General features: G+C 45.5%; 1 long non-coding RNA gene across 1 annotated transcript in view; it reads right to left on the bottom strand.

Moving 5' to 3' along the window:
- Positions 1–26,926, bottom strand: part of LOC139798045 (uncharacterized) — a 74,305-nt gene extending 47,379 nt beyond the window's left edge. Inside the window, exon 1 of the long non-coding RNA XR_011726680.1 lies at positions 26,800–26,926. This is a non-coding gene — a long non-coding RNA (uncharacterized lncRNA). The remainder of the gene's footprint in view (positions 1–26,799) is intronic.
- Positions 26,927–27,319: the final 393 nt, after the last annotated feature.

Here is a 27,319-nt window from a genome sequence, read left to right as displayed (position 1 = left end):
TCCAGAGCCTTCCTTCCCTCAAGCAGATCAACAGTCCCAACCGACTTGCTGTGATCTGCAAACTTGCAAAGGAAGCACTCAATCTCCTCACCTAGATCATTGATAAAAGATATTGAACAAGAACAGCTCTAAAGCTCAGCCCTGGGGAACACCACCAGTGATGGCCACCAACAGGATTTAACCCCATTGGCCCAGCCATCCAGACAGGTTTTAACCCAGCAAAGATCACATCTGTCTGTTTCATGAGTCACCATAGGACATGATGGGACATGATGCCAAAGGCTTTACTGAAGTCCAGGTAGACAACATCCAGACTTTCTCTCATGACTGGGCAGGTCACCTGGTCATAGAAGGAGATCAGGATTTGCCACGTGAGCACACTCAAGATGAACCTCACCATAACTCTTCTGGGCACCAAGGTCAGGCTGACAGTCCGGTAGTTCTCCAGATCCTTTGGCCAGTCCTTCTCATAGGTGGGCATCACATTGGAAATCCTCCAGTCATCTGGGACCTCCTCTGTCAATCAAGATTGTTGATCAGTGATGGAGAGTGGCTTGGCAAGCTCCTCTGCCAGTCCCCTCAACCCTTCTGGGTGGATCTCATCTGGGCCCATAGACTTGTGGGTGTCCAGGTGCTGTAGAAGTTGTCAACTGCTTCCTCATAGATTATGGAGGGTTGTGCTGCTCTCCATCATCATCTTCCAGCTCAGAAGGTAGCTGGTCTGACTATTAAAGATGGAGGCAAAGGTGACATTAAATATCTCAGCCTTTTTCTCATCTTTGGTTGTCATATTCCTCCCTGCATCCAATAAAGGACGGAGATTCTCCCCGGCTCTTGTTGTTAATGTGTTCGTAAAAACTTTTTTATTGTCCCTTATGACAGCAGCCAGATTGAGCTCCAGCTGGGCTTTTGCCTTTCTAATTTTTTCTCTGCATGTCCTAGTGAGATCTCTGTACTAATCCTGAGATTTAGGTTAGACATTAGGTTGCCCAGCGAAATTGCAGATGCCCCCTCCTCAGAACTGTTCAAGGCCAGGTTGGATTGGGCTTGGAGCAACCTGGTCTACTGGGAGATATCCCTGAACATGGAAGGGGGGTTGGGACTACATGATCTTTAAGGACCCTTCCAACCCAAACCATATGATGATTCTGTGATGACCTACTTCCAGGGCCCTGATGAATTCTCTAATAAGAGCTGTAGATTGATCTGCTGATCAGATGCTTTGTCAGCGTTGATGACGTTTGCCAAAACGTCTCATGCAGAAGTCAGACATGCGCCTGATTTAAACAGCTTTTCGTTGCCCTGGATTTTCTTCCAATTTCTTCACACTGATGGGTGCACAATCCCTCACTTCTCCCTTGAAGCATCCTTTGCAGGGTTTGTCCCTCCTCCCTCATCCCATCATACCAGTCTGTGTGTGCACAGAGGAAGGAAAAATGGGACCAAATGCTGACTCTCTCCATCTGGAAGGGACCAGAGGGGCCAGCAGCAGCTGAAGCATAAATGCCCCTGCCATTTCTTTGGAAAGACTCAGAATACAGGGGGAAAAAGGAAAAATATGAGGAAAAAAAGACACAAATCCAAACAAAAAGAGAAACCTGGCAACAGTAGAAAAGACAAGAACTTCAGAATTGCTAAAAAAAACATTGTTGGAATCTGTATCAGAGAGGGTGAAGGAAGATGATGGAGATCTATGAGTAGGAAGCAACCTTTAGGAGCATCTTTTTCTAATGAGGGACTAAGACACTGCCTGGATGACAAATAAGATGCAACCCACTACAGCAGTGAATCCTGTTAACAGCACTCCCTTCCTGCACAGAACTGTCCCCAGGGATGAAAACAACAACTGGGAGGTGGGGTTTTTTTCCCATCTCTCAGCCAGTATCTATTGGAGCCTTACAGACACAGCCAGCAAGTCAAAACTCTTTGCACATTGAATACAACACTGTTCCTCACATCCCCCAGTGTCCAGTGCCAGAGAAGGCATAAAATAGAAACAAAATACACCCTACCAAAATTAGTTGTTTAAACCAAAGGATTCAAACAATTGGAAACATATCACTTTATCATGCTAGATACTGCATTTTGGTCACAACAACCAGGCTTGGGGAGGATTTCAGTGTTGAAGGGTCTGGAGAGCAAGTCCTGCAAGGAGAGGCTGAGGGCATTAGGATTGTTTAGTTTGGAAAAGAGTAGGCTGAGATGTGACTTTACTGTTCTTCACAGCTACCTGAAAGGAGGTTGTAGGGAGGTGTGTGTTGGCCTCTTCTCTCACATAAATAACAAGAGGACTAGAGCAAAAGGCCTGAAGTTACACCAGAGGAGGTTTAGACTATATAATATTAAGAATTTCTTTACCTTGAGAGTGGTCACAGGTGCTTGAGAACAGGCTGTCTAGGGAGCTGGTGGGGTTTAAATTTTTTGTTTTGTTTGTTTGGGTTTTTTTGGGTTGGGGTGGGGGCAGGGGGAATGCTGACAGTTGGATGCAGTGATCTTAGAGGTCTTTTTCAACCATGACAATTCTGTGATTCTGTGGTCATTTCTTACACATTCAGTGTTGCTTTAGTCTCCTGTCAGAAAAAAAAAAAAAACAACAAAACCCACCAACTCGCACACAAAAAAACTTTTTAGCTTTTAAGAGCAGAACAAAACTGATTAGACTGAGGCAAGAAAAAGAGTGATGGAAAACTGTGAGCAATAAAACCAGGGAGCAGGCAACAGGTCCAGGGGAAAAAGAAAAAAATAATAATAAAAAAGCTGATACTTCCGAGATTAATGACTAATGACAAATAATTGTGGCTGTGGAACACCAACAGAAAGGCGAAATGGAAACAAGAACCAGACAGAAAAACTAGGCGTCAGGGCTGATGGCAAATTTAAGGCCATCAATTCATAATTGCAGCCATTACAGCTGGTATTTTCAAGTGAGCCCAGTGATATTAAGAGCCTCTGGATGCAGTGTCCTTATGAAAGAATCTGGCTGTTATTTAGAGTCCTAAGTGAAGGCTGAGCTGTTGTGAACAAGCTGATCCTCGTCTTGCCTCATGGGTGTTTATTGGAATCTCTGCCCTGATGAAGGAAACAGAGGGGATAGAAAAAATTCCTTAAGCTCCTGGGCTTTCATTTTCCCCCACGAGGAGCAGTATCTTTGTCAATATACATTATATGACATATAATATGCAATATCTATCTTTGCCAGGTGCTTCTGAAGGCAGCAAATGGTAGGCACGAGGGCTCGTGCTGCAATCCCAGCGGTTGAACAAGCCTGTCCTCCCTCACTCCTGTTTCCCAAAAGAGAAATCAGAGCATTAACAGGATCCAAAGGTCTCTTCCCAACAGCATGGGATAAAAGACAAGGCAGGAGGTGAATGAGGGTGGTTTTCTTGCGGTTTGTATGGTGTCCAGCCTTCTAAGGAGGTGGTTAATGTGCTGGCTGTGAACCACATCTATTTGATTTAATGAGCAAACTGACACTTCACTGTTAGCAGTCCCTCAGAGTCCCAGCCTGTCCTGCTCTGCATCATCCATCAGGAACAGAATTGCCAGTTTTGCTCTAATCCTGGAATATTTACAACTCGGGATGATGGAAACAGAAGGAACACAGCTGAATTTCGAGCAAGACATGTTCATCTCAGCCCCTGCATTCACAATGGATGGAGGAACTCAAAGCAGAGCGACAGGGTACACAAGTCACTTGGCAGCCAGGCAAGCTTTTGTTCCTCATGGAGATCAATCACTGCAAGAGAGACGTGACAGGAAGCTTGGCATCAGCTGCTTTCTCCTAGTCTAGCTCTGGTCTTCACTTGGTTTACTTCACCTTTTTTTTTTTCCCTCCAGTAAGAAATCTCACCAGAGTTTCTGCACAGCATTTTACCCACTTCACATCATGCTGGTTTGAAGCTGGAAGCCTCAATTAGTCCCTTGCCAAAGGTACATCATACCTTCCAGGAGAGAAAGTGTGGCCATGGTATGGTCCTCACCTCTTTCTCTTGGCTGAATGACCACCAGCGAAACACCACCTCCTTCATGGCCTTTGGTTTCTCCTCTGACCTCTTCTCCCCACTGTTCACTCCAGTTTTTAGTAAGATTTTAAGTTATTTTTCCTATGCCTGGATCATATTAGAACACCCAGCTATTAAACTATTTGTTTGATGCACAGAGAAAAACACTTTGACTCACAACCTGAGAACATCTGATATTACAGTGAATACAGGGAGGAGGAGGACTGAGGCAAGATGTTCCCATAGTCACTTTTTTTTTGCTCATAATCCTATTTTTACATGTGCCCACCAGATGTTACCCATATCACGCTCAGTACAGACAGATGGCTTCAGAATCTCTTCCCCATCATGTATCATCAGCTCCCAATCATCTTCCTGCCACCACTGATACACAATAGCCCCTGCAGAGGGGCAGAAGGTGCCTATAGTAATTGCCTGCACGTACCACAACATCTGTGCACTCATCCCTGCATGGCCCCTCTACACATTTCTTCTTGCAAAACCCAGAGATTGCAACCTGTGGGAGAGGACTTCCCCCTCTGATGGCTGAGACACTGTTCAACACCCAGTAATTATGACAGCAGACAACCAGCAAGTGTCACTGTGACTGCTCAGATCTCCCCATCAAAAGGTCAAGGGTTCAGCTTGATGTGGGCTCTATCTTTAACATGCTGCTTATAGAGCACTCAGATCCCACCACAGGATAAAGGTGGGATGCAGGGATGGTGGTATGGGATGGGTGGACAGACAACCAAGCTGCTTCACACCCCAGAAGAGGCATTTTCTGTGCAGAACAGGGACAGCTTCTGCGACTCAAATTTGCAAATGACTGTGCAAGAGCTCAGCTATTTACCAAGTCCTGCTCCCTATCTTTGTATCAGCAACCGTGTGGCCAGCAGGACTAACACAGGGATCACTTCCCTTCACTCTGCCCTGGTGAGGCCACACCTCAAATCCAGGGGTCAGTTCTGGACAAGAAGGACATTGAGGGGCTGGAACATATCCAGAGAAGGGAACAGAGCTGGGGAAGGGGTGGGAGCTCCATTGAGGAGCAGCTGAGGGAACTGAAGGTGTTCAGGCTGGAGATAAGGGGGTTAAGAAGAGACCTTGCTCTCTACAACTCCCTGAAAAGTGTTTTTTCTCCCAGGTTACAAGTAACAGAACAAGAAAAAATGGCCTCAAGTTGCCTAGGCGAGGTTTAGATTGGAGACTGGAAATAATTTCTTCCCTGAGAGGGTTGTCAGCCCCTGGCATAAGTTGCTCAAGGCAGTGGTGGAGTCACCATCCCTAGAGGTGTTTCAAAGCCATTCAGAGGTGGTGCTGAGGGACATGGTGGACTTGGCAGTGCTGGATTAACAGCTGGATTCACTGATCACAGAGGTCTTTTTCAAACAAAATGATTCTATGATAGTATGATCAGGTGCATCACCTTGCAAAGCATGTCCAGGAAATTTATGATGCATTTTTGCCCAGATTTGAGGACTTTTTGTAGTCTGATCTTACAGAAAGAAAGTAATGCTTAAAGCAAAATGATAAGAAGTTTCTCTGGTGCCCCAACTTCTCAGCCTGTCTCAGAGTAGATCTGACAGAGCAGTATGAAGAGCTGGCTGTGCAGAGGAGAGGCTCATTCCATAAAACCTCCTCATCCCACCCCTCTCGCTGACATCCAAGGGATAAAACAGAACCCAAGCCTCTGGCTGCACCTTTCCTACTCAGTTTTCATCTTTTCCAGACAACCACTGCTGGTATAGGTCTGGGAGGGCTCAAAGCCCTGGTTCAAGTGAAGGTCAGGGCCACGCCTCAGAGGGGACAAACCCAGCAGCCACCACCAGGCTCAGGGACAACCAGATGCCACTGGCAGCTTCAGAGGGCACGGAGCAGGGGAGGGCAGCTCTGCCAAGGAGCAGCAGGGAAATGGGAGTGATAAGGGAGAGGGAGAAGGGTGTCCATTGATATAATTGACTGCCCAACCAATTAAAATTCCTGCCCTTTTGCTAATTGGGGCTGGGATCTGCCTGCTGCATGCTTGCTCAGCAGCTGTGCCCAGAGGGGAACCTGCATGGAGGAGGGGGAACAGTGGTGGGGAGAAAAGTTTTAAAGGACCCGGGCCCCTCACTGGGGCTGGGGGAGCCCCAAGCTGTTTTGTCTGACTGATAAGTCACAAAACTACTTTTGACAAGTGAAGGGGATTGGAAATAATGGGGGGGTCTGTGAAAAGCAGAGGGCACAGACCCAGGGGTGTGGGAGGATCCATGAGATAATGAGGATAAAGCCCTCACATGGCCAGGGGCTTCCCACCTCCCAGCAAGGCAATGGGGATTGGGGCATGCAGGGGACAAGGAAGAGGTGCCAGACATCTGTAGGGAGCTCCAGACAATATTTGGCACAGAAACACTACCTGTGGCACACAGAAAGCAGGCAGTGCCTGGGGTGGTCAGCCTGGGGCTCCCAGGAACACTTGGTCAGGTAACCCCAGGTTAGGTATTTTCCATGTATTGACAATTCTGACCAGGATCCAAGTGCTCTGGCAGTGTCACACATGGGAATTCAGCAATCAGATTTCAGTAATTAAAGCCTTCATCTACATACCAGTACCCCAGATACTGTCCACCTTGTATCCCTTCTGCACTGATGCAGTATCCAAACCTGGAGGGTGCATGAACATCAACACCCTCTGCATAATACACAGTTGGTAATTCCATTATCTAATATACATTACAGTGTCCAGAGAATCTGCACCTCTTGAAGTGAGATGGGGCCCCTGTTCAACTTGAATTGGAGAAAAATAATCCCTCTCATCACAGAATTACAGACTGATTTCAGTAAGAAGGGACCTTAAACATCATCTAGTTCCAAACCCTGCCATGGGCAGAGACACCTCCCACTAGACCAGGTTGCTCCAAGCCCCATACAACCTGGCCTTCAATATATTATTCAATATATTATGAAAAATACTGCAGAGATGTCCAAGAGATACAGTTTGCTTCATGCAACCATGACTACTGGTATACATTCAATCAAAACTAAACGAAGGAACCAATATGTACCACTTTTGAGGAGATCATCCAGCAGGGAAACCTTCCAGGGAAGAGAAGAGACACTAGGAGTTAATGAGAGCACAAGTCAGCCCCTCAAATTGTATTGAAGTTGACCTTACCCAGGGTTCCATGATAATTTGTAGCTGACATAAAGTTTCATATTTTTTTCTCTTTAAAAAGATGTCACATCTGTTTGTAAAAAAAAAAAAAACACACAACAACAAAAAAAATCAAAAAAAAAAAACCAAAACCAAAAAAACAAACCAAAACAAAAACACAAAAAACCCAAACAAAAACAACCCACAAGGTCAGACTTATGTATTTTGTCCCATAACTTGGCAGTAGCTTTCAGGCTGTTTATTTTAGGCAGAAGTAAAAAATGCAGAAGTTGCATAAGTTTGGTTTTCCTCATGCACAGACCTGCTGGGCTGTCCTAAACTACTTCCCCAAGGACTCCTGCCATTATATTTCCTCTTGAAACTCTGCTTTTCCCCTGGGATGGGTTTTCCCTGGAGGAGAGCTTCCAGTGAAGACAAACACATATTTCATGCTGCCACAGGCACTGCACCCCACTATTTCTCAGAGCATCTGATGCCTCACTCCCCCCATCTCCAGAGATTTCTGTGCTGGAAGGAACCAGAAGAAGGGGACAAAGATGTATATTTCCAAAAAGGAGCATCATTTTCATGAGCTTTCCAATAAAGAGAATAATATTACTTTAACCCCTTCATAGCTGTAGACCAGGGAACTGCCAGATGCAGTGGACATTTTCCAACACTACAGGTGTGTGTGACTTGCAGCCTTCTTTCTAAGAAGAAAGTCATCCATCCAAAGCAGATCTCCTGGCTTAACAGTGCTGTAGGGACCTAGTGAGGTGCCAACAAGCCAGTTCTTTCTCCAAATTAAAAAAAAAAAATCAAACCACTTCTTAGTGGTTTTTTCTCCCCATCTGCATCTCTAAACCTGGATCATCTTCCCTCCACCTGAGCTCTCAAAGAATCATTCTGCAAGGCACATACCTTAAAAAAGTTACAGCAAACCTCAGCAGTGGCTCATTTGCTACTTTTTTGAAGCAAGAAATTCCCAAGCTACCTGGAAAGTAGCACCTTGATTCCCTCAGCTTCCATCAGCTCTTCTCTGCCCCAAAGGACACCTCATTCTCAGCCCAAAGCCATGGCTTTTCCATATCCACCTGGCCGTATCTCCCCAAGAAAACCCCACTGACTCATGGTGCAGAGACTGGGCAAAACTCTCCTGGCCTCATTTAAAACATCCCCATCACACAGAGACGTGGGCACCCACCAGAGGAGACAGGAAGGGATGCAGTGTTGTGCTTTCCCTGCAGCTCTGAGAAATGCTTCCCAAGTGAGGTTTGCTCAAATAGCTCCTAGTAACTCTTCTAAAAATCATCCCATGTATCTCCTTTGCTCTTCTTTTTGGAACCCAAATCTTTAAAGCCCCTATGGATGAGCAGGGCTGAGGGCTGCCAGAGTCAGAGGCAGCATTCCCAGGTCCTGAGGAGAGAGGGCAAAAAGGGAAGGAGGGTGGAGCTATGGAAATATCTGCATTTTTCCTTCACAATTTGGGGTCAAGCCTGATCCCAGATGGCATCAGCTCTCTCACACTCTAACACAAAGTCAGAGGAGACCATCCCTTTGTCACAGGATCCCAGCCAAAGAGAGGCTCTGCAGCCCCTTGAGGAATAAAAGGGTCAGGGGAGGATGGAGGAAAGTATGGGGAAAAGAAGGGAGACTGTTGGGGGATAGGGGAAAGGATGTGGCACTACTGAAAAGCAAAGAACCTCAGAACAGCACTGATGTGCTGGTCCTGTCCCCTGCCCAACAGGGGATCAACCCCATGGGTACTTTTCTGCAACATTGTGTCCCAACACCTCTTCCTATAGACTATGAGGCTAATATCCATGAAAACAGCCAAAGGACCAACAGGACCTCCTTTGGGAATGGGTCAGCACAGGACACAATGTCAAGAGTTGGATGAGTCCCCAGAAAAGCAGATCTCATTTAAATGATGCTCCTCACCAGAAAAGCAACCCCAAAACACTGAAGGCCCCAACAGAGCAAGGACATGGAGCTGCTGGAACAAGTCCAGAGGAGGCCACAAAGACACTCTCAGGGCTGAAGAGCCTCTGCCATGGAAACAGGCTGAGAGAGTTGGGGTTGATCAGCCTGGAGAAGAGAAGGCTCAAAGGAGACAGAGTATGTTCCAGTATCTGAAGGGAACTGGAAAGGTGGGGAGAAGCTCCGGCTGCCCCCTCCCTGGAGGTGTTCAAGGCCAGGTTGGATGGGGCTTGGAGCACCCTGGTCTAGTGGGAGGTGTCCCTGACCACAACAGGGGGGTTGGAATTAGATGGACTTTAAGGTCCCTTCCAACCCAAGCCTTTTGATGGTTCTGTGAAATAAGGACATCTGTACAGCTGGGCAATACCAAGCTGTGGCACATACCAGTGCCAAGGAAGAGGTTGGTACAAAAAGTAAACATCAATGCTGCATCTCACTGAAAGGCAGACAAAGAAAAGTTACCCACACTACCCAACTCATGCCAACAGAGTGGGATGCTACACACAACCAAAGAGAAATAAGATATAAAATAGGAATATGTCAGACTTATTCTTTTCCAAGCACAAGCTCCATTAGACAAGAGGAAAGGTGTGTATTAGCTGTAATAAGAAAGGAGCTTTTACACAGATGAATTTGTCTGCTCCTTCCTCGCTAAAGCAGAGGTTGTAAATTTTGACAGATCATATATGTTTTGGGGAAGCGAAGGCAGCGAACATGCTCCCAGAATAAAGCAGGTTGGGAAATAGATCAGAAAGTTCTGGGAGCAAAAGGCCTGAGAGACACATTTAGATTATGCTCCTGCTACTCACCCCGGAGCCAGTGTCGTTCTGCTCTGCAGGAGAAGGAAACCTCTTCTCACGCCTCCATTCCTGCACCTCTTTGAACCCACCGGCTCCGTGCGTGGACTGCAAGGAGGATGAGTTTAAAGGATGTTTTTTGCTGGGCATGTGATTATTAGGACCAGATAAATGATGAAAAAAATACATTATGGCAGCCACGTTATTTGCTTTCACACACTGGGTCTCGTGGCAAACATTTCAGCATTCCAATTTCACCAGCAAAGCCATTCAGGAACAGCAGAGCCCGGAGCAGCAAGTTGGAACAAAAGCTCATCATTTTTCTCTTTCCTCTTCAAAGTTTTTGTAACAAAAGCCTGTTCCCGTCTGGTCAAGGAACAGAACCACCTGCCACTGTCAAACTTCAAATACTCCTGATTGACCTCAGCAAGTAAAATAGGTGCCATTAAAGTGTTCTAAGAATAATTCTCGGAAATCATGAGTCACTGTCTGATTTAGGCAGAAAGGACTAAAATGATTAAATTATTCACTATGAATTATTCACCAAGGGCTGATAATTATGTTGTAGTTAGTGATCTCTGCGTAGACAGATCATTATGAGCAAAGCACTTACGTGCAGTTAATATTTCACAGCAAAAAAAAAAACCCTTTTTGTTATTGCACATCATATATAACGAAACAGAAATATTGGAGACTGTAGACAGCAATCAGAGTGACATTAAGTATGGAGGGAAAACACTGGTGGGTCTCCTAAATTTCTTGGGTTTTGCACCAAGGAGATAGTTCAATATAGCAAAGACACAGAAGGACACTGTCCTTCTGCAGAGCAACCAACATATATACCTAGATGAAAATATCAACTTAAATTCTCCACAGGCTATGCCTCGAGGCAATTTGTGCTCCCACATCTCCCAGTTGCTTCCCATTCTTTTCTCCCCACCCCCTTTCACCTCAGCAGATGCTGAGCATGGGAGGTAGGACCCCCTTGCTGCTTTCCACCAGCCTGGAGGAGGTTTTGGAACTCACCAGTGGTGTTGGGATACAGAAATAGCCTGGGTGGCTTTTCTCAGGTACAGCCCAGTGGAGCATGCTGCCAACCTCAAGTCCACAGGCACAGCTCCAAGACCACACCCCAGACCCATACCAACTTCTGGAGCACCCAACAGGCTCTCCAAGACATTCACCCACAGCTCAGAGGTTTGAAACTCTCAGTGCCCAGATAAAACCAGGTGCCCTACACTGGAAAAACAAGCTCTTCATCTTGTGGGTCCTGTAATGTGGCTCAAGCACACACAGCCAGAAGGACTAAAGTAGCTATCATGCACCAGGCTTCTATCTCAAAAATCCCACTTTTTTTTCCAGCTGTACTGTTTCCTATCACACACACACAGCTAAGTCATCACCACTGTTTCTGGGCAGGGCTCATTTGACATGAGAGGAGAACCACACTCATCACCTGGTTTCCTTAGTCCTTGCCAAGTCTGAGGAAGTATGACCTGGTGCATTTTCTGGTGACATCCCTGTGAAAATAACACCTTTCAGGCACTCCCAACCATGGGGAAAGGGAAAAAGAGAGCAGAAAGAGTCCATCTTATGTCTTACTTTCTGTGATACAAGTTGGCAGGGAAGAGAAGGACTGATATGAGCAGAGGGAGGCACTGGGGCCATTTCCATGTCTCCACAGGATTTTACCACAGAGGGTAGGGGCTGCAGGACTGCAGTCATCCCATACTTTGTTTCAGTCACTGCTTTTCATGGACATCAGCAACAGACTGACTCAAAGCCAAAACCTCTCAGCTGGCCATCTGTCATGAGAAGCAGGCAGGGCTGAGGACAGAACACATCTAGGCACATGCAACCTGGAAGCTGAGCCCGCAATGATTTAGTTTTTCATTCCTATTTGCAGTTTTAGAGGGTTAAACATCCCATGTTTCTGCAGGGTGCTGGCAGGCAGATTTTCTGCCTAATAACTGAAGGTTAATGGAATAAAACACTGTTTGAACCAAGGGTGGACCTCTCACTTGATGCCACTTTCCTTTTTGGGCACTGGCAGGGGGGTCATATTATAGAATCATTAAGGTCAGAAGAGACTTCTAAAACCATTGAGTCCAACTGCCAACCCAACACCACTATGCCCACTTAACTGTGTTCCTCAGCACCACATTTACACATTTTTTTCAACATTTCCATGGATGGAGACTTCACCACTGCCCTCAGCAGCCTGTGTCAAGGCCTGGCAACCCTTTCAGGGGAGAAATTATTCCCAATCTCCAATCTAATCCTCCCATGGCACAACTTGAGGCTGTTCTCTCTTGTCCTATCATTGTTCTGTCTTGTCATTGGAAGAAGAAACTGATACCACCTTGCTTCAACATCCTTTCAGGAAGTAGTAGAGAGGGAGAAGGTGTCCCCCTCAGCCTCCTTGTCTTGAGACTGAAGACCCTCAGTTCCTTCAGCCACTTCTCTTAACACTTGTGCTCCCACCCCTTTCCCAGCTATGTTGACTTTCTCTGGACACCAGCTTCCCGATGTCCTTCTTGTAATCAGAGGCCCAGAACTGATCCCAGGATTCAAGATGCAGCCTCACCAGTGCCAAGCACAGGGATCCCTGCACTAGTCCTTCTGGCCACACTATTGCTGATACGAGCCAGGATGCTGTTGGCTTTCTTGGCCACCTGGTCACTCTGATGTGCAATGTCACCATCGCCGAGATGGTGACAGTTGAGTCATTTCCACCATTGTGCATTAAGTCTTAACTTGCTTCAGAGGCCCAAAACAGCTCTAGCCCACAAGCAGGGTTTTGTTATGCTGGTGGCAGTACAGTGAAGCTGACGGCCACGTTCTTGTGATGACGGCAGAAAAGGCAGAAGATGGGGACATCAGGATGCAGCTGTCGCATCACTCCACAGGGCCCTTCAATCACACGTTAGGCAGATGTGAAATTTAAACATCCAGAAATGCTTTCATCTTAGCTATTCATCATGTTAAAGAAACAAGTAAGTCATCTTCAGTCCACCTCAGATGTTCAATCTTGAGTTTTACTTGATACCCACAAGCTTTCCTCTTATAAAAAGCAGTCAGCAATCATTTCTTCTCATTAACTCTGAATGTTATCCTATTTAGCTGGTCTGTGCAAGAAGATTTCCAGATCTCAGTTGCCTTTCTTGCCTCTCTCTGAACCTTCCCCCACCCTTTCCTCTCCAGCCAGAGTCAGTGCCAGGCCACAGCTGCATGCAGCACTTGCAACACAGATGCACTCTCTATCATGGCATAATCCTGTGTACTGTTTTGGTCTCTTTTCTTGTAATTCCTATCATCTTACTTGCTTCCTTTGACTGCCACTGAGAACTGAGTTGATGTTTTCATCTGGCTACCTATTATAACCACAAGAGCTCATTGGTGAGAGGTAATAGCAAGTGCAGAGCCCATTACCACCTTAGAAAATTAGGATTGCTTTCTCCCAGATGAAGGAGGAAAAGAGAGGAACTCACTAAAAATGACTCTACTTCTCTCCTCCCTCTTTAGGCCATCCTGAAACCCTTAATTCTGCCCCTTTTTTGGTGGAGTACCATGGGTGTCCATAGTCTTTTCAGCCAGCTTGGCTTGTTCCTGTCTAAAAATCCTCTCTGCCTCAGCGTTTCTGGCTCTTTACCTTGTAAAAGTTAAGACAAAGGGCTTTCAAGGATGGAGTTGGGTATAGTGTTACCTCAGAGCTATGTTTTAAGACATTTCTTCAGCTTTTACACTCACCTTCTCCCTTTTTCTACGCTAGCATTGATTACAGCTGGTAATTGTTTTCTAATTGGCCTGCAGCTGCTTATCTATCTTGGATAATTAAAGTGAAGAAGAAGAAAAAGAAGAAATGAGGAAAGAAAACGGAACTTTATTCTTAAGTAGCTGCCTATTGACTGCCTGGATCGATGGGGAGGTCACTTTGGGCAGATACACGAGCGGGATGTGTCCTTGACTGAAACACACACCCTGATAAACCCAGCCAGACACTGCTCAACCACTCACTCAACCAACTCCCTGCGCCCAGTCGAGTCCCATACCTCTATTTCTTATTCCACTGCTGTTGGGACAACCTTGGTCTTATGGTATCTCAGGGAGACATCACAAGATGCAGACAGAATCCTTCAAGCAAGTGACATGACATTGGAGGACACCACCCAACTATCAGTCTGCGTTCAAGAGGCAAGAGCAGTGACAGCAGTGGAAGTCAAAGGGTGCTGTGGAGTGATTTATCTGTGCTGGCAGGAGCACACACTGACTGCCTATCTCCAAGATCTCTACTCCCCTGTCAAGTTGGATTGAAACCAGACAACAAAACTATTGACTGGTCAACCTCAGGTCTAGAAAATCATTAGAAAGGGTGGAGCCAGACCACAGAGTGACTGCACAGCTGAGATCCCTGGATAGCCACTGCATACCAGGGCTGTCTCATTGCAAAGATGCTGAATTTCATCTGCAGTCCAACTCACCCAGCAATATTTAACAGTAAGTGCATCAAGGCACTCTGCCTTCTCACAAATGCTGACACCAGTTCTAACTCCAACACCATTCAGAGAAAGTGCCTGCTGTCCAAAGAAATCAAGACATTTTTCAAGCAGCTTAAGAGTTTGGTATCTGGCTCAAATTTGGAATGGGGACTGGAGTCAAAATCCAGCTCCCTGCTAACTCAGCAAGAAGGGGTCACATAGGGCCTTTAAAAGGTGACTCAAAGCAGCTGGACTGCCACAGCAGGAGGTGTTAGACCTGATTCAGCCTGCCTCTTGTCTGAACAGCCAGCATTCAAATTTCAAGCAAAGTAGAGACACGAAAGGTGTAAACCACCTACTACAGAAACCACGGCAGAGATGCATGTGTCCCACTGTAGATGTTCAGGTTGTCACTGCATCTGTGAAAGCAATTCCCTCCATGAATAGCACAGAAGAAACTCACTCCTGGAGATTAGCTGACTCTTCTAAGATTATTAAAAAAATAAAATCAACCAACCAAAACAAACCCCAGAAAAATCTCACCCCAGATGTACCCATTACAGATCTCTTCCCACGAAAGGATCTCAGCTGGCCAGCTCAGGTCAACAGTGAGGACCTATGAAGCTACCTAAGATGAAGGAAAGGGGTTTGGCTGAAGCTTGACCATGGGTTAAGCTGCCTATGTTGATGTCACCTGTACAGTTTCTGTGTACCTAGAGATATGCAGCACAACATCATCAAGATGAGACACACACAGCAATCAAGAGGTGACTTTCAACATTCTATTTCCAAAGATCACCCAGGAAACTAAGGAGGTTCTGTCCAACCAGCCATCCAGTACCCCCAGAATACACTCTCTAAGCACACAGCATGATAAAATTTCAGAACTAACCCCAGCAAAGTACTTTCAAAATAAAGCTTACAGCTTTATTTGTTCTTTCCTCCCGTCCCTGCAAATCATCCTGGAAATGTTCCTGCCAGCAGAAACCTTCTTTGTGTCTGTGCACGTAAAACTTCCAAGTACATGCTAATTCAGTTTAATCATGGATTTACTTCACTGGCCACGTTGCTAATGCCAGTGATGGCCAATATTTGCAGCCAAGGGAACGAGGGAAAAGCAAAGCAAGTTTTCCATGCTCTCTCCCCTTTCAAACTCTGTCCCTGCATCCCCATCCATTCAGAACTCCGTGTGCAGGAACACCACAAAGATAACCCACTCTTTATTTGTACAATTTATTAGATAATCTCCCTCTAATCGAGAACTAATTAAAGGAAGTGAATGCTTGGTTGGAAACGGGGATTAAAATGTGGATAATTATCATAAAGGCTACATTTGTTGTTCCAGCCTGCTCTGTGCTCCTCCTCCCCTCTCCTGTTCCCCCCAGCTCCTCTCCCAGGCTGCTCCTGATAATGCTCAGACAGTCTCAGAGGGGGTTTGCTTTCACAATCAATTATTTTCTTTTTGTCTCTCTGCCTAATGTTTCATTTGTGTGAGAACATTAGTGAGAACTATTTTCTTTTCCTTGTAAATTCATTTAGACGACAGTGACAGAAGGTGGGGAGGTGGCAGCTGTAGAAAAAAAAAGAAACAGGAACATTAAACTGAAGCTTATAAATTATTTCATCTTCTCCAGACAATCCAGATCTGTCATTGCTCTGTGTGTGAGGGGATTTTTTTTTTTTTTTTTTTGGCCAAGAGTTCCTCACAGGCACCAGGCATTGATGTATGTGGGAGCCTAACGGGAGGTCCCTGCTGCAGCTCCTTCTGCCTGCTCACTTGCCAGAGTTGCTGCCTCCACTAGCAAGAACCATGGCCACAGAGGTCTCTTCCAACAAAGTATCTAGGTCACAGCCAGGAAGGAAAAATTTAGTTTAGCTAGTCCTAAAGCACATTTTAAAGCCTGCATCCATGCAGCCAAAGCCTGTTAATATTTTGCAATGTGCAGTCAGGATGACTTCTTGATCAAAGCAGGAGGGGATTCATGGCCAGCCACCCCACCTTAAAATGAGGTTTTTGGCCAAGAAGCATTTGACATGAGGCTCGATTCCCACAGCAGCCTCCTGCAAGCCCAAGGCTGATGACCCAGTGCACGGGAAGGACGGATGGTAAAGGATGCATCCGCAGCTCTGCTCTCCCTCGATCAGATGTTAACCATGAGAACACAAATAATTACTCCTTTGAAAGTGCCCTTGCATCAGAAAAGGTGAAAGATGAGGAAAAAAACCCACAACCCAAAAACAAACAAAAAAACACCCCCAAGCAGTGATGCAGGGAGCAGGCCTCTCAACAGCTTGACACCAGAACAAGAGAGGGATGTTGGCACCAAGGCCAAGAGGCAGCAAAACAGGGGTGAGCTTTCACAAAACACATCAGACAATTTTACACCATGTCTGCATTTTTCAGTGGATCAGCAGTAAACAAAGTGATAAAAGCACAGAAGTGAACGGCAGATTTATTTGTCTTCTGAAGAGGGGAAAGCTTTTTCCTGCCTATCCCATAACTGTCGTGTCATAGTCCCACCTGATAGCACACCCAAAAACATCCCTTGGTCAGCCCCCCAACATTTACTCTGAGGAATGCCTGGTGGGGCAAGATAATTCCTAGATGAGAAAACACACCATTTGAAACATTGTCATTTGATTTCCTGAAGTAATTTTGCTTTTGGTAGCCCTTCCAACAACCCCACGGAGAAGGGATGCTCTTACCCTTCTTTATGGGCTGGGTGTACATCAGAAAGGGTACAGAGAGGTTTCCTCGTTCCCTGTCACCACCACTGCCACCAGTGATTGTCCCCATGAAATGGGGACAGCAAGGCAGTCCCTTGACAAAGGGCACAGGTTTGGATGCTGATCCACTCCACAACTTTGGGAAAGCACCTTCTGGCTTGAAGTCACGCTCAGCTTTGGCACAACTCAAACCAGACCAAGCATAGATATTTCCTTCCCTCCTTCCTCCCCCAGCCCCAACAAAGCAGGAACCTTCTGATTTACATTCATCTAGGAGAGAAGTGCTGTGTACAAATGGACAAGGCGCTCACATATTGTTATTTCTGAAGAAGCTGAACTATTATATTTCAAAGGGATATGTAATGCAGAAGCGTCTGGGCTCATATATCTTCCTCACCATCCCTTCTGCCTTGAAGTGAAGTCTTGCTCTCCAAGAATCTAGTCAAGAATAACACTTGAACAAAATGAAAAGCAACCTGGCTGGTGATATATATAAAAGATGACATCTCCAGAAATCCCAGACTTCAAAGGGGCAGCTTTCAGCTCATGACTATCCACTTCCTCCAGCCCTCAAGGCTTGTGTCATAATTTTAAAGCCACGGGAATCATTTGATCTCTCCAAATGGCAGCTCAGTGGTCTAGCACACTTCTGGATGTCAAAAAAAGTATGCACTGCCACCAGCAATATTCTGCAGGGGTTAGGCTTTGAAAGGACAGATTGAGGTGAAACAATAAAAAGATTCACTGGCAGGGGGAGGAGGGAAGATTTTAAAAATAAAAAAAAAATAATAAAAAAAAAAGGATATTTAAAAGGATAATTGCATGCTGTGGGACTTTATGGTCCAGCTTATGGGATGCCAGAAGTTCCCAGGTGTGACTGTCACACCAGCACCATGCATTAACTTCCAAGATCTCCTGCAGGTCTCACCCAACGGCCTGAGGCTCATGCAAGAGGTGCCTGGAGTCTGTTCACAGGATTAGGGAGAGCACACGAGACAGGGCATGAGCGCATGGGTCTTCCCTGTGTCATCCCAGCCCATCCTGAGCATGCTGCAAATACAAGCCCTTCCCCAGGACATGGGGGGAGTGGTTGAAGAGGAGGGGACAGGAGAGGCTGCCAAGATAAGTAATTGGCTGCCTGCTGGTGAGAACTCTTAATTAGAGGCTTTCCAGCAATTAATGTTTATATGGAGTTAATATATTTACTTTGATGTACACACGCTGCAATAAAAGGCCACAAAGCCTATGCTTGGGCAATTAAGGCAGTGTATTGCAAACAAACAGCCCTGCTCCCTCCCCTAGGTGGGCACAGCAGCTGCATGGAGCCAGCCTGCAAACCCTCTCTGTCCCCTGGCCCAGAGGAGACCCACAGAGCATCCCTGAGAGGCAGGATGGCAAAGCAAACACTAAACACATCACCAAGATGATGCCGTGGGTCACCACGCTGCTGCCGTGAGGGTCCCTTAGCCCACGTGGGCTCAGCAGGTAAGAAATGTGACCCAATCCAGCCTGGTAAACACCAAACCAAGAGCAGTTTTCCTTCTGCTGACTGGGAGAAGCACCTCCTTGTAAGCAGGCCACCAAATTGTGTACTGGAGGCAGTTTCTGAACAGACTGGAGATACCACAGTTTAATGGAGTCAATATTTATTCCTGTGTGGGAGAAACACTCCATTATCTGGTTTATTAATTGTTAGTTAAGTAATGGGAAGGTGCCCAGAGCAGAAGATGAGCCCTCATCACTTGTTATTAACTTAGAAACCAGCAGAAATAAAATAACTGAAGATAAATTATCCCAAGTGATGCCCCAAATACCACAAACTGACAGATCTGCTCAGAGGGGAATTCACAGAGCACTCTTGGGGGGAATGGAGAGGAGACAGCAACACTTAGCCCATTTTTTTATTTTTTTTTTAATGAAAAGATTTAATTGTGTTTCATTTTGAACATTACTTTTCATGGCTGGTATCACATGAATATTCATGGCTGAGAGGGTATCCCTGCTCCTGCAGGAAAACTCAATTTATTAGTCTATGACTGGGAAAGACAAGACAGGATTTGCATTGGAGAGCAAAAAAAAAAGGGGGGGGGGCAGGGGGAAAGTTTTTGCCTTTTATTTAAAAAAAAAAAAAAAAAAAGCAACATGCAGCTGCAAACTGCTGGGACTGTTCACTGCAGGTCTGTGACAACCTCCAAAATACAGGCGACCCTGTTATCAGCAGGGAGAGGAGTTTCTATAGAATTAGTTTAAGGAGGACCTCAAGCAGCAGTCAAGAAACCAGCCCTGATTTGAGACACCCAGAGATGTAAAAACCATCAACTTTCTCAAATGTTATAATAGATACCAGGTCTAAACAAGCCCACTCCAGCTCTGCTCAGTATCCACATTCATTGTCCCAAAACACACCTTCCTGTGATGGACACAGAATTGCAAGCTGCTGGTTCCCTCAGCTGGGAGTAGATTGCCCAGCCAGACACTATCTGGCTGCAGGGAGGAAGAGGATGCACCCACCCAACAGAGCCAGAAAGATCTCTGATCTGGAGACAAGGGCAGGGTGGCCACAGGGACCTGGGGCAGCACATGTCACACATTGGGACAGGCTAGCAGTTCAAGAGGAAAGCAGAATACTACAATACACTTCACATTACACAGGAGAAATTTAACAAAATTTGTGCATTTTGGACTGTAAATCAGAAGAAGGTAAAAAAAAAAAAAAACACAACACCCCCCCCCCCCCCCAAAACCAGATATTTGTTCCTGCCCTTACTGCCCAGCAGGTTGATCTGAGCAGTCTTTTGGCAGCACATCTAGCAATTTTCCTGTAGTGCAAGGAAGACAATGTAAGGGAAAAGGAGAGATGAAGAGACAGAGGGAACACACCAGCAGCACACTAATAGTAGCCAGAAACCAGCTACAGCCAAAATGTTGGTCTAACTTTGGATGTCAGAGCTGAAGCTGAGCCAGGGTCACTGCCTCATCTGGGAGAGCCCAGAGGGCTGTTCTCCACCCATGCGACCATGCTCTGCTCCTCAGGAAAGTAGCCCCCACATCAACAAAACAGATACTTTTGGATCCTCCAGTTAGAGGATCCAGTCCTGCATCACTCCTTCCCTGGTAGATTACAGCAGTTTTAAAAACTAAATCAATAAAATGCAGGGGTTTTTCACATGCTCCACTTGGTGACAAAACACCAGAGTTTGCAAGAGATCTCTGAAGATTTAATTGGTCTTATTTTAGCCTCTGGTATGTGTAGAGACACCACAAAGTCATTTTTAAAGAAGTTTTACAGGAGCTGTGCCACTTTCAGAGTCTTAGATTTTCAGGTAAGCATTTCCTACTCCTCATTTAATTTCATCTCTTCCAGAAACACAGCAATAAACATCATTTCATCTGCACCCTGCAACAGAACACCTTACATCCAAGCTCACTCCCAGATGTATTTGTTTGTCAGAGAAAAGACAGCCTTCTTCTAGTCCTAGAGGACTCCAAAAATGTTGCATCTAGCTCAGCCTCTTCACTTGCAAACATATCTCAAGTTAAAATAGAAAATATATCTTACCAGACCAGAAGCCCTCTGAGAAGCTAATTAGCTCAACTCTGCTCCTGCATTCACAAGCTCCAAACGTTTCTTAACTGATACTCCAAGTTCTCAAGTTTCCTTTAACTTCAGCTTCCAGAAGAAAGCAGAAAAGTTCTTGAACCCCTCTCTCCTGCTTTTATAAACTCTTGCAGCTCCAAAACTCACAGATGGACTAACTAAGGCAGCCCAATTAGGCCTCCTTAACAAGCTCATTTCATTTAAGAGGATCCAGGTGTACCATTTCCATTTGTAAAGGTGATTTCTTTGTGGCATCTTACCTCTGAGGGTGCTCCACTGCTAAATTGCTTATCAGTTTGAGAATGCTTTGCAAATGCTGTATTTTCCTGTACCTATCTTGTACCTTTGAGGTCATACAACTGATATGAAAGCGCCAGTGTTCAAAAGGGAGGTCTCTGTTCCTTGGTACTGTCCAATACCACAGAGGTAGAGGAGCTTTGGGTGAGATGAGAGGAGACAGAAGTGCTGGAGAGAAACTTTTCCTTGCATTACCTTTCTGTGTTGATAATCTGGGTTCTCACTTCATCACAGGACCCTTTCTTAGGGATGACTTGTAAAATATTAAAATAGAGCACCCACTACCAATCTAAGCATGTTTCCTTAGCTATGGGCTTCTGATGGGTGCTCTGTGTCCTATTGCAGCTGAGATGGGAACAAGGCTCCCTAGCTGCACAGTCACACCTTGCCTGTGGAAGATGATCCCATCTCTCTGACTTTTCCCTTCCCAGCCTGGCTTGCTCAGATTCTCAACTGAGGCTGTTTGTGCCTAATAAAAAGGTTTTTTCACAGATACTTAGTGCTGCCCCTGCACAAGCTGCTGTGTCCCCCTGTAAATCTATCCCTTTGCTGTCCTGGAGGGGTGAAGAGCTGCACTGCAGAGAGTTTATGCTGAAACTTTTGCAAGGATGTAGCTTAACTGGCTGACATGTGGAGAATGCTGAAGATATGGGGAGGGCAGTAGCAGTGGAGGTAGAGCAGGGTGCATGCTGGGCAAAATGATCCACATAAAAAGGAGCTGGTTCCTCTTGCTGATGCTAATCCTGCTCCAGAGGTGATTTTGTCATGGAGAAAGCTCTCACATACACTGTGATTTTGTGAAAGGCAGGAACCAGAAAGGCAGGCAGGATGGAAATCAATCAAGATTTGTCAAATACACTGGAGAACTCATTTTTATGAGATAAGTGCCTTCAGAGGAAGCGTTGGTAGACACCTTCCACATGTTCAGCCTGTTTAGTGGCAAAGTATGCAACATTAATCACTGTCACTTGAAAGGGCTGGGTTCCAGATGAACCATCTTCCAAGTTTCTTCCTCTTTCATCCATCCTTTCCCCTTCCCCTCCCTGTCCACTGGTAGGGAGATGAGTTGCACTCACAGACCCATAGACCTGTAAATCAGGCTGATGCTCTTGGTAGCTGCCATACCAAGCCCTCCTTTCTTTGGTGCTGAGCCATCCTCTGTGCTTCAGCTAGTTATGCTACATGTGTTCTTGCTTCATGCAAAATAATGAGCTGTGTGGGCCAAAATGGTGTTAGAGATGCCTACTGCCTCTCAGCAGATGAATTTGGGCTGGAAGAGGAGATATTTGGGTTAGACACTAGGAAGAAATTCTTTGCTGTGAGGATAGTGAGCCCCTGGCCCAGGTTGCCCAGAGAAGCTGTGGCTGCCCCATGCCTGGAAGCATTCAGGTCAGGTGGGTGAGGCTTGGAGCAACCTGCTCCAGTGGGAGGTGTCCCTGACCACAACAGGGGAATTGGAACTAGATGATCTTTAAGGTCCCTTCCAACTCAAACCATTCTGTGATTCTTTGATAAGTTCATGTGCTACTGTCCCCCTGCATGGGACCTTGCCCTTGGAAGCAGACAGGAAAAGATTAAGTGACTGCCTTGGCACAACCCCTCTTCCCAGAGCAGTTACCAGCAGCCCGTGGAGATGGCTCCAGCCAGGTTGATTGCTGATCAGTCCTGAGCCTGATGTCTGCCCAAACAGCAGCTTGGAAGCAGGAGCAGATCAGGGGAGCCCCACAGCAGCAGCAGAACAGCAGAGTCAGCAAGTACTGAAGCTGTCCAAGTTATAGAAGAGGAAAAAGTGGTGCTTCCAGGACATCATGTCCTGCCTCCTTTACCTGCCTCCTCTTTCCTGTAACATTTCACACTGTAGTGAATCATTTGCTGCTGTGAGGCTTTGTTGTGTCTCATGCTCACCCATCCTCAAGATGAGTGTGAGGACTTCATCCCAACAGGGGGAGGGGACACCTGTTCTGAGTGGTATTCATGACAGACCCCTCTTTTTCCATGTGTCAGCCCATTTTCAAGCCAAGATGCTTTATTGTTTCACTGGGGATCTTGTTCCCACCTTTCAGCAGCCAGAACTGATGGGTCTTGGTTCTTATTTTCAACGTATGTCCCCAGGTAGTCACACTGGATTAGCTGCTATCTTATATATCACACCTGGAGAGTGGGGAAGGCTGTTTTGTGGTATGGAGACCCTGTAGATTGTGGTTTTAAGGCTAGGAGGAGAGAAAGGAATGGCTAGGAAGTCATAAAAAAGACCTTATTTTCAGGTCTTAAGCCAGTTACCATCTTTAGGGATTAGCTTCAGCTATGGAGCAAATTGCCCTAAACCTCCTGCCATGGGCTCTGCTCTGCTCCACAGGAGCTGTCACTGGGGACACCAGATGGGATTAGAGGGACCAAGCTCTATCAAGATCTGTCCCTTGCAGCAATGATGACACCCGTTGCAGGAGGTGATGAGAAGCATTTCCAAAGCCTCAAGCCAGGCAAGATTACATCCCTGCAGCAGGACTTGATTTAACAGAACGTGTTGTCCCTGTCTGCCAGCTCTGGGTTACCTCCCTGTCATCAGAAAATGGTGACACCAAACAGGGGTGTGAGGATGCTCCATAATCTGCTCCTGCACCAAAGCCAGCCAAGTTGTTAAATCTCAGCTGCTTCTCCCCAGTCTTTCTGCTCTGAAGCCAGAGATTTGTCCAGAACAAAGGGGGAACAGAGAAAAAGAGAGAATAAAGACTTCAGATACAAGTATTTATTTGCAGGTGCTAAATGATTTCTTGATTAATTCTGCAGCCTGCTGCTTACTTGCCTCTAGCTCGCACTGCTCAGTGTATTTTAGCTCAACAAAGAGAACTTTCAAGCTGAAATGTGCCTGATGTGGGCAGCAAGGCAGTAATTGGTTTGAAAAACAAAACATTCAGAAAGAACATGAAACTAATCTGAAACCCTTTTAGGTAGATAAAGGCTTTGGTTTACCATCAGCACATGCCTAAACTACTCCAGACCTAATACAGCAGCATTATCACTCCAGCAACTGTTAAATGCAAGCATTACTTTTACAGGGGGTGCAGAGAGTGGGGGGAGAAAAAGGAAATAACCTGTATATAAATATAGATACAGTTAGATAGGTACCTCAGTATGCTCTCAAATTGCAGGCTTTCACATCCCTGTATTTTACAGTGGGATATCATCACAATTAACATGACAATGCATCACTACAGGAGTGGAAGAGTTATCACACCCTTATCTGAGCAGCACAAACAGGATTTGAATACAGGAGCCTTCAGCAGGTTGTCTGCCCAGGTCACTGGCATTGCCATTTACTCCAAGAAGCACAGGGAGAAATACGTGGCAACTCCAACATTTTTGGAGGTATAAATAACCCAAAATGTGTAAAGCAATAGATCAGGCTCCTGCCTGCCAGGGAAACAATCAAGGAGCCAGGTATGGAAAGTGGTGATATAGCAGAAGCCCTGGTGTTTCAAGGAGAATTTGAACAGAGCTTTCTAGTTCATTCATGATGTGGGGTTCTCCTTTTCAGCCTGGGACAAGCCTTAATTCAGAAAAAGAGTCGTCCTGTGCAGTATCATACCCCTTCCCATCTAAATGCAGCAGGAAAACAAAGATCATCAGATCTGTGACAATTTAATTATCACCCTCCTAAGGCAGCTGCCCCATACCCACCCTGTGAGGGAGCCTGTGGTGTGCTGACACCCCATGGCTTGGCCAAGACCTGCTGGGAGGCTGCCAGCAAAACATCTCCCCAAAGCAGCTGCCTCAGGAGACCACGTCCTTTCTGTACATCACCTTTTCAAATAGGAAAAAAATAAAATAAAATATAAAATAAAATATAAAATAAAATATAAAATAAAATTAAAATAAAATAAAATAAAATAAAATATAAAATAAAATTAAAATAAAATAAAATAAAATGTAAAATAAAATTAAAATAAAATAAAATAAAATAAACCTCAGACCAGAAACTGGAGTAGCTTCAATACAAAAAAAGCCTTGCAATCTTTGCACCCTGGCACTGGTCCACACTGGGGGAAGTTTACCATGGGTGGGCTTGTCCCATCAGGACTGAGGAATTCCCTTTTTTTTCTTACATCAGGGATTCCAGAGCACTTTGAGGTGCAACAATTTGTGGTAGCTGGGATGATGTGTTTTCTAGCAAGGAAGGGGAAGTCCTCTGGCAAGCTAAGTCACTTTAGATGGTGCTGGCTTACAGGCCCCTTCCTTTAGACTGATTAATAATGACACATTTAAATGGATAACATAAATTAATTTCTGAATTGCACCATTAGTAAGTAATTAATTTCTTTGCTCTGTGAAACTAAAATATCACTGTTATCTAAATCTATAAAGAGAAGAAATGCTGAACGAGGACTCCATTAATGTAAAAATTGATTTTTCCATTTACCCTCTTCTCAGGGCTTTCCTCCCTCCCATCCTCCCTTGGATGCATTTGTTTTTCAAGTGGCTGGGGGTGGGGAGAGTAATCTAATTTATACATCCAGTGGTAATCAAAAGATCATGCATGCTCATTTCAACTAAATGAAGCATTATGAAGGCATTATGAAGGCTGTTAAAGCCAAGGTTGCCTTGGAAACACAAAATACTGATAGTTGAGGTCAGACATCTGAGTTCTCTGTAGGGTCAGTAATGAGGAGATGTTGTAGCCCTGCTAGACCTGGCCTGACTGGTCATGCTGGGAAGACCACCCCAAGTTCCTCAGATGCCTTCTTTGGCACTTATCAGGCTACTTCATTTCCTATTCCTCCCACCACCTGCCATATCCTATTACTTCTATGGCTCCAGGAACAGAGAACTTACTTGGTCCAAAGTAGAAATGACAAGGTGTGGGGTAGGACCTGCTCATCCCAAGGAGAAGAACATGCCAGCTAAAGGCTCTGTGCTGCTCACTTAAGCATTTCAGCCCAAAGCCACATACCTGGTGACTCTGACACCCTCTTGGTGCAGCTCAGGGTGGAAATTTAGTGGGGACTGAGGGTGTCTCTGCTGACCAGAAGCAGGATCCCATTGTAGCCAAGGTCAAGGGACTTGGTCAGTGGCCTGGAACACATTCAGCCTTGGTGCACGAGATCATGTCTTCAGCATCCTCTCATCTGCTCCAGAGGGGAAGGTGCAGCCTATAAGAGGGGAGTTTTATTTTGGGTGCCCTGGAGCAAGGGGTTTCCTGGCAAAGATCAGCAACCACCCTCTGGCTGGACAAAATAAGACATCTGTGACCCCTCTTATAGTCCTGGATCTTTCAAGGCAGGATACTTTGACTAAGAATTATTTTAGAAACTATTCCAAAAAGCATAACTGTTTTTCTATCTATTATTTAAAGAGAAAAAGGAAAAAAAAAAAAAAAAGGCTTAATTTTTTTCTACAGTGACTATTTCCCTGGCTGTTCTGCCAAGATGTCTTTAGATGTCTGTCCCCACCAGTGTCATTTACATGGAGTGGACAATGAGACATGACTGACCAGTTATTCAGCAGCCTTTGAGCAGCCTGGGACTTTACTCCATCACCAGAAAAGAATGCAGACTGATGCTATGGTTTCAGGACAGCTTCCTGGGTCTCTTTAGCCAGTTCTGTTCTTCCCAGTTCAAGGTACTGGGAGACAAAGTTTAGGACAAAGCTGGAGATGCATTAGTGCTGCTGATGCAAAGAGCCACATCTGCTTCCCTATGCCAAGAAAGCTTCATGCCTCCCTCTGGGGTACTTCAGCTGTGCCAAGGCATGAATTTCACCTTTCCTTTTCAGCTCTTTTTTTACCTACCCTGTCCCAAGAACAATGAGATGTCATCTCTGATCACATCACGCTGAGCTGAAAGCCATCTTTAAGGTACGCCCCAGAGAGGAGAGGGACAGCCTGAACCACATCTTCAAATGTAGGCACTGCATCCACCACTCTAAAGAAGAGAACAGAGACAGCTGAATTATTTACAGCAAGTATTTTGGCTGCAGTTTTTTTTCTTCCCCCTCTCTTGTTAAAGAGCACAAAACAAAACACGCATGCAAACAAGTCAATAGGATGAAATATTTACTGCCTGCACAAGGAGTGTTAAACGAACTCATTTCACCTTCTTGATTAATATCCGGATGTCTGGAGTCACTGCCAGGGTATTTTCACTTTGGTGAGTAGGTAATGACACTAATGCCACCATGTGATCTTCCTCTTCCCTTAGTGAGTCACCTTCCCCTAATACAGAGGAGTTTCTGTTAAGGTTCATCAATTGAAATTGTTTGAATGCACCAGGAAAAATAATAAAAAGAACATTTCATAATGTTCGCAGGAG

The sequence above is a fragment of the Heliangelus exortis genome, chromosome 7 (assembly GCF_036169615.1).
Source record: "Heliangelus exortis chromosome 7, bHelExo1.hap1, whole genome shotgun sequence".
NCBI classification, from domain to species: domain Eukaryota; kingdom Metazoa; phylum Chordata; class Aves; order Apodiformes; family Trochilidae; genus Heliangelus; species Heliangelus exortis.
This window is presented reverse-complemented; position numbering and strand designations above follow the sequence as displayed.